The sequence below is a fragment of the Castor canadensis genome, chromosome 1, assembly GCF_047511655.1.
Source record: "Castor canadensis chromosome 1, mCasCan1.hap1v2, whole genome shotgun sequence".
In the NCBI taxonomy this organism is placed as follows: domain Eukaryota; kingdom Metazoa; phylum Chordata; class Mammalia; order Rodentia; family Castoridae; genus Castor; species Castor canadensis.
Genome location: NC_133386.1, coordinates 40,801,088 through 40,817,876, shown reverse-complemented (window position 1 = coordinate 40,817,876; position 16,789 = coordinate 40,801,088). Strand labels below are relative to the sequence as shown.

At 43.4% G+C, this 16,789-nt stretch overlaps 1 protein-coding gene across 6 annotated transcripts in view; it reads left to right on the top strand.

Annotated features, from left to right (window-relative positions):
- Positions 1-14,842: 14,842 nt before the first annotated feature.
- The window catches only part of Pkib (cAMP-dependent protein kinase inhibitor beta), a 118,657-nt gene continuing 116,710 nt past the window's right edge, over positions 14,843-16,789 (top strand). For 2 of the 6 annotated variants that reach the window (XM_074075356.1, XM_074075349.1), the window contains exon 1: positions 14,887-15,025. The gene's annotated coding sequence lies outside the window, so the exon portion shown is untranslated. Of the gene's footprint in view, positions 15,026-15,109; positions 15,476-16,789 lie in introns of those variants that run through there. The other 4 variants (XM_074075359.1, XM_074075353.1, XM_074075352.1 and 1 more) reach the window with 4 other exon arrangements.

The following is a 16,789-nucleotide window of genomic DNA, read 5'->3' as shown; positions in this document are numbered from 1 at the left end:
AGACTCATGTGCTAAAAACTTGGTCACTAGCCTTTGGTGATATTGGGAGATGTGGTAATCTTTTTTTTTTTTTTGCAGCACTGAGATTTGAACATAGGGCCTCACACTTGTTAAACAGACACTGTTACCTCTTGAGCCACTCTGCCAGTCCCTGACATGTGGTAATCTTTAGAAGATTAGACCTTGTGGAAACAAGTTAGGTCATTGGAGGCATGCCCTTGAAGGGAATATTGATATGCTGATAATTCTTTCTTTTTCACTTTTCACTTTCCTGCTGCCATTGGGTGAATGGACCAGCACACACTTCTGCCATGATGTACTGTGCCACTACAGGCACAAAGCCATGGGACAAGCACCCATGCTCTGAAACCAGGAATCAAAATTAACCTTTCTTCCTCTTAAGTTGTTTTTTCCAGTATTTGTTATGGAAATCTGACTAATACAGTGAGCCTCAAGTGCATGAAACATGAAGGAAATTTTATCAAAGATATAATAAAATTACTTAAAATCGTTGCTAAAAAGATACTCTTAAAAGCAGTTAAAGAATTCAAACACACATTTTGTACATGGAACAAAGTAGAGAAAATCCTTTGAGGCATTAGGAAAATAATCTTTCACCCTAAAATTCTCCATCAAAGTCTTCCTTATTACTAAAGAAAAGAAATTTTCAAGTAGTTTGGAATCACTAAGGAAAGGCTGGGACTTGCCTGGTATACCTTCAAGGTTGTTGAGTGTAGTCACTCCGTCTTCTTTCCTTTCAAACCATTCTCTTCCTTTCTTTATCCATGCATGGTATCTTATTCATATCTATTAACTGGCAGTGCTAAAGTCTGATTTGTAAAGGAAAATACCTCCTCCTAGATAGCAGAGCAGCACTAAATTCATCACTGGAAATAAAGGTTTTTTTCTCAGACATTGTCATCTCCCTAAAGTTCTTTTCTACGATATCAATTGGTCTACTTCACTTCCTGTAGCTGATCTCAGAGAGTTGCAGAAGAAGGTACTGATAGGGTTGGTATGGTTATAAAGCTACTTAGAGGAGAACTTTTTGTGTTTCAGATGGGAAGACAAAAAAGATACAGAAAAGGGACTGGCTTTGACAAAAATTTAAAAAGGAGAGTCATGGATAAGTGCATCTTACCCAAGAAACCCCAAGAAACGTTAATGTTTTATATATAACATTAAGGCACATAATTTTTTATTTTCTTTAAATTTATGGGCTATTGCTAACATTCACAGCTTTCCTAACTCCTGTGCAAATAAGGCAAATTGTGAACAACAAAACAAAAACAAAATAAACCTGTACTCAAAGGGTACAGGGGGAGAAATGAACCAAGCCTTGTATGCACATATGAATAATAAAAGAAAAAAACAAAAAAAAAGGGTTAAGTTTAAGTTTTAGGTTCCAAGCAAGTTTTAAAAAGAGGCCAGCCATTACATCCAAATGTCCAAGGAACATATCAGAGAGCTTCATTTTTTTTCAGAGTGGAGTTTGAACTCAGGGTCTACACCTTGAGCCACTCCACCAACCCTTTTTTTGTGATGGGTATTTTCTTTTTTTTTTTTTATTGATAGTAAGTTTGCTATTTATTTGCATAAGATTATTTAAAAATCTGCAGTAATGTTAATAATAACTACCATTTATTAAATACTGGCTCAGGTACTGTGCTAAGAGTATTGCATTGATTATGTCACTCAGTCCTATTAATAGTCCTATGACTTAGATCATATTAAATAACACATATAACGACCCACTTAACCTGCTAAACACATCACATACATTATTATATATTATTTCATTTAATTTTCTTAATCACCCCATGGCAAAAGCAATGTTAGTGTCCCCATTTTACAGATGAATGATCTGAGGCTTAGAGAGGTATGTGGTCTGCTGTGGCTGTCATAAGAAATAGCACAGACAGCAAAAAAGGATTTTCTCATAGTTCTGGAAGTTAAAAGTTCAGGGTAAAGATGCTGATTGGTTTCTGACGAGGCCTCATTTACTGCCTTGTAGATGATGGCTTTTCTCATCTTTGGATGGCCTTTCCTCTGTGCCAGGATGGAGAGAGAGAACCCACTGATGTTTCTTCCACTTCCTTTTTTTTTTCCTTTTTCTTTTATTATTCATATGTGCATACAAGGCTTGGGTCATTTCTCCCCCCTGCCCCCACCCCCTCCCTTACCACCCACTCCACCCCCTCCCTCTCCCTCCCTCCCACCCCCTCAATACCCAGCAGAAACTATTTTGCCCTTATTTCTAATTTTGTTGTAGAGAGAGTATAAGCAATAACAGGAAGGAACAAGGGTTTTTGCTGGTTGAGATAAGGATAGCTATACAGGGCATTGACTCACATTGATTTCCTGTGCGTGGGTGTTACCTTCTAGGTTAATTCTTTTTGATCTAACCTTTTCTCTAGTACCTGTTCCCCTTTTCCTATTGGCCTCAGTTGCTTTTAAGGTATCTGCTTTAGTTTCTCTGCATTAAGGGCAACAAATGCTAGCTAATTTTTTAGGTGTCTTACCTATCCTCACTCCTCCCTTGTGTGCTCTTGCTTTTATCATGTGCTCATAGTCTAATTGTGATGGGTATTTTCAAGAGAGGGTCTTGATCCTCCTTATCTCTGCCTCTGAGTAGCTAGGATTACAGGACTTAACCACTGGTGCCCACTGAGAGCTTCCTTCTATAGGAAACTCTACCTATTCCAAATTCTAATAGTAAAGTGGGAGTTATAGTTAAATTAAAGTTTACCTTGTTGGGGTCCGAGGTCAACCACCCCTCAGAGGAACAAAAGACACTCACGATAATGTAAGCCACAAAGTGAGGTTTATTTCTAGCCAGCTGGGGTCTGGGTATCCACCTGACGCAGTGGGTTTCAATGAGGACCCCGAATGCAAAGTTCAGGCTGCTTTTATATTTTTTTAAACATTAATCATGGTCACACAGCAATTTTTATGGCCCCTGGGTCACATATTTCTGATATCACCCACATCCTGGTGGTGGGGCAAGATTACTTGAAGATTATTTATCAGGAACTTGATAAACACCAGGTGTCTTAACTCATTGACTCACATACCGTTTAGCAAGATTAACCAGAAACAGTCCCTGTTCTCAGAAACTGTCCCACCTCCCTTTGTTCCAGTAAGTGGTGGCTTGGGTCATGTTAGTCATGGCCGGTTGAGTGGGCTGCAAGCCTTGAAGGTACCCTAACATTCCCCCCTTTAGTTGTTCATAATGAGGAATCATGCTTATCTGGGCAACAAGCGTAAACATCCTCAGGGCTAGGTAACTGTTCATATTGCTGTCTCAGGACCATTAGTTGGACTGTACTAATTTGATCTTTCATGAAGGTCACTAGCTTATTCAGAATACAAGGACCAAAGATTAAGATAAGCAGTAGTATGACCAGAGGGCCTACCAGGGTAGAGACCAAGGTAGTGAACCAGGGGGACCTATTGAACCAATTTTCTTGGGCTTCCCTTTCCCGTTTCCTTCTTGCCAGTCCTTCCCTCACTTTAGACATAGACTCCCTAACTACCCCTGAATGGTCAGCATAAAAATAACATTCCTCCCCTAGGGCTGCACATAGTCCCCCCTGCTGGAGGAACAATAAGTCTGGGCCCTGTCGGTGAGTATCCAGGTTTGCTTATAGGGCTGGTGAGGGTTGGTTTCTGCGAGGCTCCTGCTCTGAGCATTGAGCAAGATCAGAGCGACCAGCCAACCCATCCATGGCTGCTCTTGAAGACTCTGCATGTTTCTGGGGTTGCAAAAGCTTCAGCTTCAATGAGTTATCTGGGTGCCGCTGTGTGGTCCACTCTTTAGTGTCTTTCTGTTTTTGCTGACTGGCTTGACGCACATGGGAATGATGGACCCAAGGCCCGATGCCATCAACCTTAACAGCAGTGGGTAACCAGAATGACCAGGAAAGGACCTTTCCATCTTTCTTCCAGAGTGTGGGCTCTGTGCCTCTTTACCCATACCCAATCCCCTGGGATGATGCCATGTTCCAGGTTCGATGTGTTCTTTGTCTCATACAAGGCATGCACTATGGGCCAGATTTCACGTTGGACCTCCTGTAGGGCTTTTAAGCTGGCCAAGTAATTTGGGGCCGTACTGGGGTCTTGGTCCAGTAGGGTTCGGACAATAATGGTGGGCGGAGCCCCATATAGAATTTCAAAAGGTGTCAATCCATGTACATATGCTGAGTTTCGAACCCAGAAGATGGCATAGGGTAGAAGGGCCACCCAGTCTCCGCCAGTCTCGATGGCTAATTTAGATCAGGTCTCCTTCAGGGTCCAATTCATTCTTTCTACCTCCCCTGGGATCTAGGGGTTATATTCACAATGTAGTTTCCAATTAGTCCCCACTGCCCGGGCCAGCCCTTGTAGGACATTTCTGATGAAAGCCGGACCGTTATCAGAGCCTAGAGTTTCGGGGATGCCATGTCTGGGTATGATTTCCTCCAGCAAAACCTTAGCTACAACCTGAGCAGTCTCTCGTTTTGTAGGAAAAGCCTCCACCCAGCCTGAGAAGGTGTCTATCAGAACCAACAAATACCTATACCCATACCTTCCCGGCTTCACCTCAGTGAAATCCACTTCCCATCTCCGTCCTGGCGCCCTCCCCCGTACCCGTGTACCTGTATGTAAGAGTCCCCTTTTGCTGGGTTTCATAGCCTGGCACCCGGCATATTGGTCCACAATCTTTTGAATCTGGGCTGTTTGATGCGGGAACCTGAGGCGGGCTGACTGGAGGAGGGCGAGTAGTTTCTTCTTGCCTAAATGGTTGGCTCGATGTAAATTGGAGAGGAGAAACAGTCAGGAAGGATCAGCCGCCCTTCGATATCACAATACCAGCCTTGCTGATTGGGCTCTGGGCATTGGTGATCTTGGATCCACTGTTTGTCTTCTGGGGTGTACTTGGGTCGCGGTGGCAAGCGTGGAAGCTCGGGCACAGGTAAGGTCAGCGCTAGGGTCGTGGAGGCCAAAGCAGCATTTCAGGCTGCTTCATCCACACGCCAGTTCCCTGTAGCTTCCAGAGTCTGGGTAGATTGGTGACCAGGAACATGTACTCCCGCAACAGCTTGGGGCTTCTGCACTGCAGTCAATAGTCTCTGGATCTCCAGGAGGTTATGTAGCTCCTTTCCTTCTGTTGTAATGAAACCCCTTTCCTGGTAGATGGCACCATGTACATGGACAGTGCTGAAAATGTAATGGCAGCTCACTGTTGGGTAGGGCTGAGTCCTGGAGATCGGGGCGCACTTGGGTGATTTCAGCTATAATCTCCTGACAGTCATGTAGAGGGGCTTCCAGGTCCAGATTTGGCAGCAAGGTGGCCGGGTTCAGAGAGACTGGTTCAGGGAAGAGGATGCGGGGGGCATCCAGCAAGAGCCCTTGGTAATGAGTCAGTAGGGCGTTCGTCAATCATCTACCTGGAGGGTGCTTTAGGACCCCCTCTACTTCATGGGGGGTTACCACCTTCAGATGTTGCTCAAAAGTGAGCTTATCTGCATCCTTTACCATTAGGGCAACTGCTGCTATGATCCGCAGGCATGGGGGCCAGCCTGCTGCAACTGGGTCTAACCTTTTGGATAGATAAGCAACTGGACGCTTCCAGGGCCCTAGGCACTGCATTAGTACCTTTTTGCTATCCCCCTCCTTTCGTCTACAAAGAGGGTGAAGGACTTTAGAGGGTCTGGCAGCCCCAGGGCTGGGGCTCTCAGGAGGGTGGTCTTGAGCTCCTCCTCAAAGGCCTTTTGTTGATCTGGTCCCCAGGCCCAAGGGGCCTTGTCCTTAGTTGCCTTGTATAAGGGTTTTGCCAGTTCAGCATACCCCAATATCCACAGCCGGCAGTAGCCCGCCGTCCCCAGGAACTCACAGACTTCTAAAGCCGAGGTGGGGACGGGGAGTCTGAGAATAGTTTCTTTCATAGCATTCGTTAACCATCCGGTTCCCTCTTTTAGTTCATAACCCAGGTATGTGACTGTTTGTCTACAAATTTGAGCCTTCTTTGCACTGGCCTGATAGCCCAACTTCCCCAGCTCCTGGAGGAGGTCTCCAGTGGCTTGCCGGCACTCAGCTTCAGATGCAGCTGCCAGAAGCAAGTCATCTACATACTGCAAAAGTGTGACAGAACTGTGGCTCCGGCGATATGAGTCCAGATCCTGATTAAGAGCCTCATTGAACAGAGTAGGGGAGTTTTTGAAACCTTGTGGAAGTCTAGTCCATGTTAGCTGTCCGGGGGTTCCCGTATTTTCATCATGCCATTCGAAAGCAAAAATGTGTTGACTGTTGGGTGCCAGGGCTATTCTAAAAAAAGCATCTTTCAAGTTCAAAGGGGTATACCAAACATGGGAGGGGGGCAGGGCACTCAGGAATGACCAGAAAGGAATGGATCACCTGATGTTGGCCCAAATCCACCTGACGCTTGCTAGTCCATTGATATGCCTTGGACCCAGTGCCTCCCTGCATGAGACTAATTTTCTGGGACAGTGGCTCAGTAGGTTTATTAAGGACTGAATATTGGGCCCCTGCGTCCACCATGCTTTCCCCCTGCATTATTGCCTTTACCTTACCCAAATTGGTAGGGCAGTGAGCTGCTGCCTGGAGGCCTGCCATAAGAGTCTGGTGGTAGACCCGGAGATGCTCCCTACCTTCTGTGTCCCCATAGTCCCAGTCGGGTCTGTTCAAAGGAAAACTATCATTAATCAGGTTCGGCAGGATGGTCGGTCGTCCATTGTCACTGGGAACATTCTTTCTGGCTTCAGTGAGAATCCGCTCCCATTCCTCGGTGGTGAATAGAGTCTTAAGGAGCTGCTGACAGTCATCTCATGTGGGACCGTGAGTATGCAAAGTGGACTTGAACAGATCAGTCAGGCCTCTAGGGTCCTCAGAAAAAGGAGGATTCTGGGCTTTCCAGTTGTACAGGTCACTACTTGAAAAAGGCCAATACTGATAGATGCGTCCCCCATTGGGAACAGCACCACCCAGGGCCTGCACTGGGAGGATGGGGGCCCCAGTGGAAGTGGAGGAGGGCTCTTCCTCTGGGGTTTCCTCTCACTGCCTATGGGGCCTGAGTCCCCTCACTGGTCCGGAGACTGGGGGTGCAGACCGGGAAGCTGATGAGTTGGGAGGCTTAGGGGGGCCAGCTGCCTCTGGCTGGAGCAGTGCAGCAGTGGCATATGGTGGGGGATTTACTTCAAAATCTAAGTCTATCAAGGACGGATGGAGAATTGGTTCTTCCTGTAGAATAGGCTTCTTAGGGGAATTAACGGGAGTGGGGGTGTTCCCTGACATGGCCAGTATCGTAGGCCGGTCCGCAGGTGACTCATGGATAAATGGCTGTAGCCAGAAAGGAGGGTCCTCTACCAAAGTCTGCCACATAAGGATATAGGGATATTGATCAGGGTGGCCATGAAGACTGGGTCTATTAATGACGTCTCGGACCTTCTTAATCGTGTCCAAGGAGAAGGTACCCTGAGGAGGCCAGCCTACATTGAAGGTTGGCCATTCCACTGAACACAGGGCGTTAAACTTACTTTTCTTAATTTCCATGCCATAATTGTGTCCCTTAGCATGGATTTCTAAAAAATGACTCATAAAGAGGGTCTTAGGAGTTACCTGAGCCTGTCCCATGATGATCAGGAGAGAGGGACAGAGGAGACAACAAAGAACAAGAGAGACAATTCCAGCAGACAAACAAATTCGCACAGGACTCTCTAACATGCACAAATACCAGCCGGTCAACCAGACTACTCTCACAGGCGTAATTCCATTCACACCAGATTCAGGATCCTTACCCAAAGACCGCCCAAACGGCGTCCACTGAGGACGTCGGCGCGGCTCCTGACTGTCAGGGATGTCTCCCATGACTTCCAATAGTGGAGCCTCCAGGGCTGCAACCCCTTCCTTCCACTCAACGAGAATTCTCAACCAAATTCAGACGGGGACTCTAAGTCCCTCCAAACGGAGGTGGCCAATCCTCCTTCCGTGGTCTTTCTCAACTAAACCTCAGTATTGGAGGCCATTTGTTCCTCTCAGGGAGGGGCCAAGATCTTGGTGGGACCTCCAGATGTTGGGGTCCAAGGTCAACCACCCCTTAGAGGAACAAAACACACTCACAATAATGTAAGCCACAAAGTGAGGTTTATTTCCAGCCAGCTGGGGTCTGGGTATCCACCCGACTCAGCGAGTTTCAAAGAGGACCCCGAATGCAAAGTTCAGGCTGCTTTTATATTTTTTTAAATATTAGTCATGGTCACACAGCAATTTTTATGGTCCCTGGGGTCACATATTTCTGATATCACCCACATCCTGGTGGTGGGGAAGATTACTTGAAGATTATTTACCAGGAGCTTGATAAACACCAGGTGTCTTAACTCATTGATTCACATACCATTTAGCAAGATTAACCAGAAACAGTCCCTGTTCCCAGAAACCGTCCCACCTCCCTTTGTTCCAGTAGTGGCGGCTTGGGTCATGTTAGCCGTGGCCGGTTTCAGGCTGAGTGGGCTGCAAGCCTCAAAGGTACCCTAACAACCTAAATCAAAAAAAAAGACTCAATTCATTTTATAAGACAACTTAGCATTCATTATATTTATCTGTAATCACTGAGTAATTTGGGATCATAAATAATAACTAGGGGACAAGATACATGAGAACTTTTAAGGGCATGTTGATAGGTAGCAGTTAGACATAAACAGTGGCCATAAGAGAAGACAGGGAAATCATGTTATTTTAATAAATATTTAAAGGGCCCAACTCTGACATTGGAAAAAGGAAGGCCAAAACAGCTAGCCGCCTCCCATTTTTTTTAGATGCTAAAGTTACAGTAACAGGGAGGCAAAGAGGAGCTACCTGATTCTGCTTTCCTCTTTGAGATGTTAAGGAGTGGCAAGGATCCTTGAATGGGTGGAGAAGTAATCTAGGAAAGGGAAGTTCTAAAGCACACCTGTTGTCTCTCTGACTTGAGTGGGTTGGGGTGTGATTTGGGAGGGTAACCTGTCCCTGTTTTGTCAGCAATCTCAGACTCCTAGACCCATTGTCTTTGACCATGTGTATTTCCCCCAGTTCTCCAGCATAAAAGCAAGAGCTAGGGACCACCATTTTGAATCTTTGTGCCCATTTCCTCTGTGGGGAACAAGAAATACTTCTCTCTCTTTTCTCCCCATTGTTCCTCTCCTAATAAACTTTACTGTTACTTTACTAAATCTTGGCATCTTGCTTGAGTTCTTCTCCTGCTGGACACAAGGACCGAGGTAATTTTCAGGATCATTTTTCTAATAACAATGTCAAAGACATAAGCAAATAATATCTTTCTTTTAATATAAAACTGTCATACACTCCCAAACATGTGAAAGAAAGGCTATAAAATTTTGACAGAAGTTTAGTACATGTTTGAATAAATTGATAAGAAAATTCCTGAATAAGCTTCCTAAAGGAGATGATTTGTGAACAGAAGTTTGAAGAAATTACGTGACATTGCTTAAAAGTGGAAGGCAGTAAAAATATGTAGACCTCCTTCTACCAATTATAATATTTTGGAATAAGGAAGTCACATGGAGTGTTTGATTAGCTTATCTGGAAAACAGATAAGCTATCAGTATTGGAAAATAATAATTGCAGTGAGATGAAAGTAGGTATGTAAAGTATTCTGAAAGAATGAATTTAGATTTAATAGGAAGCCAATTGAGAGACTTGCAGAATTTCGGAGCAAGATGATCCTTTAGTTGTTCATCCACCCTTCAGCTATGAAAATGCTGACTTTTCTGTGATTACACAGCCATGAGTGATACTACCTCTTGGGAGGAGCACTTGAGGTCCTGTTTTCAGAATTCTTCACGTGTACTCTACTACTCTGCAAAATGATGACCATTTACAGGAGTAGGAGAGATGCATGAGTAGAATGATACTATATGAATGTTTTCTTGGGAAATTTCTATTTTGAGTAGTAAAAGAAGTAAGTTCTTTCCTTCTCAGATTTTCACTCTATATCCTCTTATTTTATAATAGCAAATTGTTTATTTTCCAATCCTCTTATTGCCTAAGTTCTCCTTTGGCTGCTTTAGGTTCATAGCTTCCCCCACCCCTTCTCTTTCTTCTCGTTTCCTTTCTTTCTTTCTGTTTTTTTGAGATAGGGTATAAATGTCTGTAGCCCTGGCTTGCCCCCTATCTCAGCCTCCCGACTACTGGGATTATAGGTGTGAACCACCACACCCAGCTCATAGCATGCTTTCTGCTGCACAGCAGGAGCAGTGTCATCAATGGGCATCTAAGGCTCTACCCCATCTGCCTTAGAGTAATATATCATCCAAGCTTGGTTTCAGTGCATCTTTCTTAGAGGAGCCTCAATCTGTTCCACATCCTGACCTGGTTATGTTGCTTTGAAATCCTCATACTCATCACTGAGCAAATGATGCATGGAAGCTTTGATAAGATTTCTAAATCCTCTCCTGTCTTTAGCAGAAGGAAGAAAGAACCAGAGTGCTATTCATTTTAAGGAGAATTCCATTTGGCTCTGGCAGCTACTTGAACGTTTCTTAGTGGAGGAGAATGATGTAGCACAGTTAGCATTGATATCAACATTTTCTTCTCTCTTCTCCAAGATTTTATAAATTGTCTTTTTACAGGCATTGTTTGGAAAACTAGTTCAGCCTCCACGTACAAGATCACTCTTCTAATTTCATGGTTTTAGGAAGGGAACTGTAGTATTCAGTATCAGGGAACCATACATATTCTCTAGAATTGAGGGTGGCAAAGACAAGGAGTGGAGACTCCCATTTCATCAATTACCCTTGTCTTAGTTAAATGAGTCCTGTCTGGGGAGATAACAGCTCCCAGGGATGTAAAGTTTCTCTGGGAAGTTTAATCCTTCAGAATTTTACATGTATTCAATTGGGTTGTTGAAAGCTTTAGAATATCGGTAAGCTTCACATTATTATAGATATTTTGGTGGTCCAAAGAGATGACACAAGCAGATGTGGACCAGGTTGGCTCTTCTGGTGGCCTCAACAGACTTGGCCATAGTGGACTGAATGGTGGGGCTCTAAAAAGGCATGTACAAATCTTAAACCCAGCTGCCTGTCAGTGTGATCATTTTAGAAAAAAAGATCTTTGAAAATGTAATTTAGGTCATGATCTTTAGACAAGATCATCTTGTATTAACTGGGTGGGACATGGATAATCTCTGGACAGACCAGAGATAGTAGAGGAGAAATAGAGGGAAGAGGTGAAGATGAAAGCAGAGATAGGAATCACACAGCTATAAGCTGGCAAGCAACAAGGATTGCTTATAGCCACTAAAAACCAGAGGGAAAAAAAAGGATTTTCTTCTAGGACCTTCAGAAGGAGAATGGTCCTGATGACACCCTTATTTCAGATTTATGGTTTCCAGAAGTATGAGGGAATTCAATTCAATTGTGCTAATTTGTTATGGCAGCCCTAGGAATTGATACACTCAATTATAGAAGCATAGAGTAGGTTGTTGGTGACTGTTGTCAACTTCTGTTCAAATTTCAGCTTGTATGGCCCTGAAGAGAGTGGAAATAAGGTTACATTTGAGACCTGGCAGCATTCTTTATCCCTACAAATCTTTGTGTCCCTTCAAAACACAATCTCTTACATTTAGTGTCTCCCATACTATAACCCCAGAGGGTTCGTATTACCTTTAGCTTCAGCCATGCTACCATTTCTGAACTCTCCCACGGTTCTGGCCACATAATCTTTAGAGCCTGAAGCAAAATAAAAATGTTAGTGTTTGTCAAAAAATATTGTTTCAAGGCAGGGACAGCAGAGAATTAAACAGATCATCAGGTCTTTGTAGAAGCAGAGCCTTGTTCAAGCACACAAGTTGTAGGGCCATGAAGTTGGCTTTGTCTCCTATATCTAACCACTTTGAATTTGGAGAATCCTCATCTGATATTGAAAAATATCAGTCTTTACAAAGTATTCACTAATACTTCCTCCATATTCTGATTTTCAGTGAAAAATCAACTTTCTCCTGAGAACAGTTTTTCTTACCTGATCATTCAATATAGACTGGTCATTGTCTCACACCCTGGGGTCTTGGGGGCAGCACTGCCATCCTGTAGCTCCCCAGCCCTTGATACTTAGGTTCTTCTTCCATGGACATGTAGCTTCTCCATATTTGCAGAGTCTTCCACTCAGTTCCAGATTATTATGCTACATTCAGGAACGTCTTTAGTATCTAATCCACTCTTTACTCAATGGCATTGCTGTTTTGGCTTCTATGTCCGTGTGGACACCTTTGCCCCCAATTTCTTGGGTTTTTTTCTATGTTAGTCAATCTCACCCACAGCACCTCCATGTAAAGTCCATCATTATGTACTAAAATGTCAAAGGAAACTACCCTGCTTACTGACCATGACCTCTGATCTTCCTAGCTCTCTTATTTGATTGAGATTTGTGGTAACTTAGTTCCTCCTTTTTCCTCCATTTATTTGTCTTCATTTATTTTCTATCCAGTCTTAAGTTGACCTCATAGTCCTATCATTCAATTACTCTTTTAAAAATATCCAAAGTTTCTACCTGTTTTTCCTTCATTTAATTTGGCACAATTCCAAGTTGGATTAAACTTCCTTCATTTAGAGTTATACATTTGACACAATTTAAAACAGTTATGTTGAAACTTTTGCTACCACCAATGCTTGAACTTAAAAACACATCTTTGGACTTAAGGTCAGATTCTGTCCACTATTCCCAGCGGCAGCTGCTATAAACCTTCTGGCTGTCTACCTGATTGCACCACTTCCTTCCTCTCCTTGTAGAAACAAGAAGCCACCAAAATTCTTCGGTCTACTTCAAATAGACAAAAGTATTCTATAGTGTTTTCTTAAGTCATTTTGTCTTAAGTGAAGAACTGAGTAATATTTATTCATTTAAAAACTACTTATGTGTTGAGTATAGTGGCTCACATGTATAATCTCAGCAATTCAGAAGGCAGACATCTGGAGGATCACAGTGCAAGGTCAGCCTAGGCAAAGTTAGCAAGACACCATCTCAGCAAATAAGCCAGGTATGGTGGTATGATTCCAGCTACACTGGAGGCAATAGGTAGAAGGATCATGGTTCAAAGGTGGGACAATGCTTTGGACCAAGACACCCACCAGAAAAATAACTAAAGCTGAAAAAGGTTAGGGGTGTGCCTAGCAAGCCCAAGGCCCTGGGTTCAAATCCCAGCAATGCAAACAACAACAACAAAACAGAACAAATAAACAAAAACTCCACCCTACCTACTAAGCACATACTTTTTGTAGGTATTGTTCTGGGTATTAAGGATGTACCCCTGATGAGGATTCAGTCCAATAGTTCTAATGATTTCATGTATGTATTGTATAGGCATATCATTGAGTGATAATTATTTTATCAAATTTATTAAAAATGCAGCTTTTACAAACAAATTGTATGAGTATAAGGAATACAGTTACAGATCATAAAAAACCAAACATGGTATAGCTCGTAAGTTCAAAGATTTTAGCATCATTGTCTACCATGTGATCTCTAAAATAAATCTTTTAACAATTTTCATTAGAGAATAATAATATTTAATATAGTAATATTAGGCCTTAGAAACATGAAGTTATACTAAAGATAAAAATAACTCTCAATCTCTTTTATTTATATTTGTATGACTATCAAGTAGCTATGTTCTTAGAAAACAAAATGTACTTAAAACCACTTTTAGAAAAAAAATCACAAACTTTATTAACAAGGTTTAATTTGAAGAATGTCGTCAACTTAAGTAGAATTGAGTTCAAAATAAGTTTAGATTCTTCCTAGTGATTTCACCTTATTCAAATGATCTAACTTACTTAGCCTCAGTTTATTATCATTAAGTAGGGATAATTATTATTACATTGTAGAATCATGAAAAGTAATTTAAAAAGCCCGGTTGTAGAACTATTTGTACATACTTTAAACAAATCTTCATCTGATTATATTTTCATGCTTCCCACAACCTTTGAATAAAAAGGGAATTTGGAAGTAGTTGAAAAATGGTATCACAAGCTTTGAGTTCTGGGAAGCCAGAGGCAATATAAATGAGCAGATTAGTGTTGAGAAGACTGAACATAGATGACCACTTTCAGGACGTGAGAGATCTTGGAACTTCAGTGCGGAACCACTCCCTCAAGAAGCAGGGAAGGGCTCCTTAATTTTACCAACAGCACCATTAACTGTTCCTAATGACTTTTAAGGGCTCAGTGAGACCTTAATATTACTTTATTTCCTTAGTGAGAATCTAAAAGTGAAACTTGATATACTTGATGTGCGTTGATTTCTGCTTATCCTTGCATAAAAAATAGTCTGCTTTGCATGTTGCTTTCAAATTTGCTAAAATAATCTGTGAATAAAGAAGGCCCAGCTTCCAGCTGCAGATAAGAAAATTATGCACACATCATTCAAAGGACAATTTTATGACACCTGGAGCCTAAGCTCTTGGGATTCTCACAAACCCTTGGGACCAAAAACAGCACTAAGCTTCAGAAAGCAACGGGAGGTGCGAAATTCCCGGAGTCACATCCAGAAAATTCTTAGCAGAACCACATCAGTTACCCAGGGGGACCGAGTGGCGGACGAGGAGGACACGGGTTCTGTGACGATCGCGGATGATCAGTGTGCTAACGTGCACGCAGGAAGGAGCCGAGCATCCCTGCAGGACTCCGGGAGGGAGGAGCCCTACTGTAGTGTCTGCCCCGGAGCAGAGCTCGGAGTTTGCACAGAGGGCAGGACCCTGCTTGGGGAGCCGCGCTCTGTTGCCGTAGGGCGGGACCCGGCCGCTCCCTCCGCCCCACTAATTGGTGCCACCGCTTGGCTGTGCCTGAGCGCAGGAGCGCAGCGGCGGCCGCATCCGGCGGACAGCAGAGGCGGCAGCGAGCAGAGGCCGGGCAGCCGGACCGCGAGGGGACCTGGCCCCGGCACCGCCGGCATCTCTGCGTGCGCCTGGTACGTACCTACCTGCTGGACGGGGATCTGGAGTGGTGTCACTCGTGAGAGGATGGAGGGAAAAAAGGTGTGTGTGTGGGGGGGAGACGAATCGAGGGAAAACGTGTCAAGTGCAACTTTCCTATTTTCCGCCTCGTCTGTACAAGCATTGCGGGAATTCAAAGCAGACGGCTCTTTAAACACATCCTTTCACATGCAAGCCCTGGTACTTTTAGAGGGAAAAGGGCCGTGTGGGTCCGCGGGTGTCACCCGGGTAATCTGGTCACCTGATTTTTTTTGGGTGCTCACTCGGCCCTGACGGTGGGCATTGGTGACCTCTGGTAAGTTGCTGAGCCTTTCTCTGTCGCGCCAGCAATGCCACGTCGTTTTCCTTGGGCAGCTTTTTCCAGGCAGCCGCTAGCGGCCACGGGGTCAGCAGCGATCCGAGCTCCAACCGGCGCTGCCAGCATCGACTTTGTGGCGGTAGCCAAGTCAGCTACCCTACCGGTTTCCCTCCATTCTTTGATGAAATATGAGGGTGAGTAAAGCAGTGACCTCAAGGGTCCCTGTAGTTACCAGATTTTGTCTGCTCCTAGGACCCTGATCTAAGCGAAGAGACCCGAGTGCATGGTGGCCACAGGGGCTGAGGGGGCAGAGGACCTGGGTCCCCACAGTGCTGCTGCTGCAGCCCTTTCTGGAAGATCCTGAAGGTGCCTTCCTGGGGAAGGTGACCGTGCCCTCCGGCTCTCTTGGCCCCCAAGTCCCTTACTAAAGCGAAGGTCCATTCTTCATAGAGCTCCTCCCAATGAGCATAACCAACCTAACTCCGGCTTCAGAAAAGCGCCAGCACGGGAAGAGCTAGGCACGTGGGAAGTGCTAAAACAAACCCCGCACTAAAATAATACCCGCAGGTGGCATGATTAGCTGGAGTCTGTGCAGGATTAGAACGTGGAGACTAGAGGCTGATACCACTTAGACAGGCGTTCACCCAGAAACAAACAAAACTCAACACTCATCAATGGTTGGATACTAAATTACTCTTGAGTATTGCATTTCTCTTTGTGTACTTTCAGAATAAGAATCCATCTGTCCGTTTTACCTCTGTGCAAGATGTCTTCTTTCTTGTTACCATTGTCACACATTTTAAAATAAATCTTCCTGGAATTTAATATTCAAAAAGTGCAGAGTTTAGATTGTTAAAAAAATGAGAATTGATGACCATACTGCTCACAGGAAGCATTGCAGTGTCACAGGTTCTGGAACATAAATTAGTTAGATGAGCGTTTAAAACAAACCTTTGTTTCCTGTGAGTGTATCAATGTGTGACATGCTCTGCCACTGACACTATGTCAAGAGAGCTCATTTTCTAAAACATTGTTTTGGAAGTTGAAATGGTTCAATTGTGAAGTGAAGTGTAATTTTGAAAAAGAATATTTGGAAGGGGAGAAAGTTTTAAATAACTGTTTAGTCTTATCTTTACCACATCTTTCTTCAACAAAGTATTAAAGGTCAGTGGATTGTCTCATGCAGAATATTTTAAAATGTGTCAAATTTCATTTTTAACCTCTTTTTTAGTCAGTTTTAAGCATATGTTTAGATCAATAATGGGTCAACTTAATTTTCCTCATAATTCTTATAATTACCAAAATTCCTATGCAGTTTACAAAATTTTCACAAATTTTTGAGCTATAATTGATAAATTTACAGAGAACAAAATTCACCTCTCTCGAAGATGAGTGATTTTTAGAAACTTACACTATTAATAACTTTTAGAAATTTTACAAAGATGTAAAATAACTGCCAAAATCTAATTTTAGGACATTTTCATCAATTTAGAAAGTCCCTCATGCCT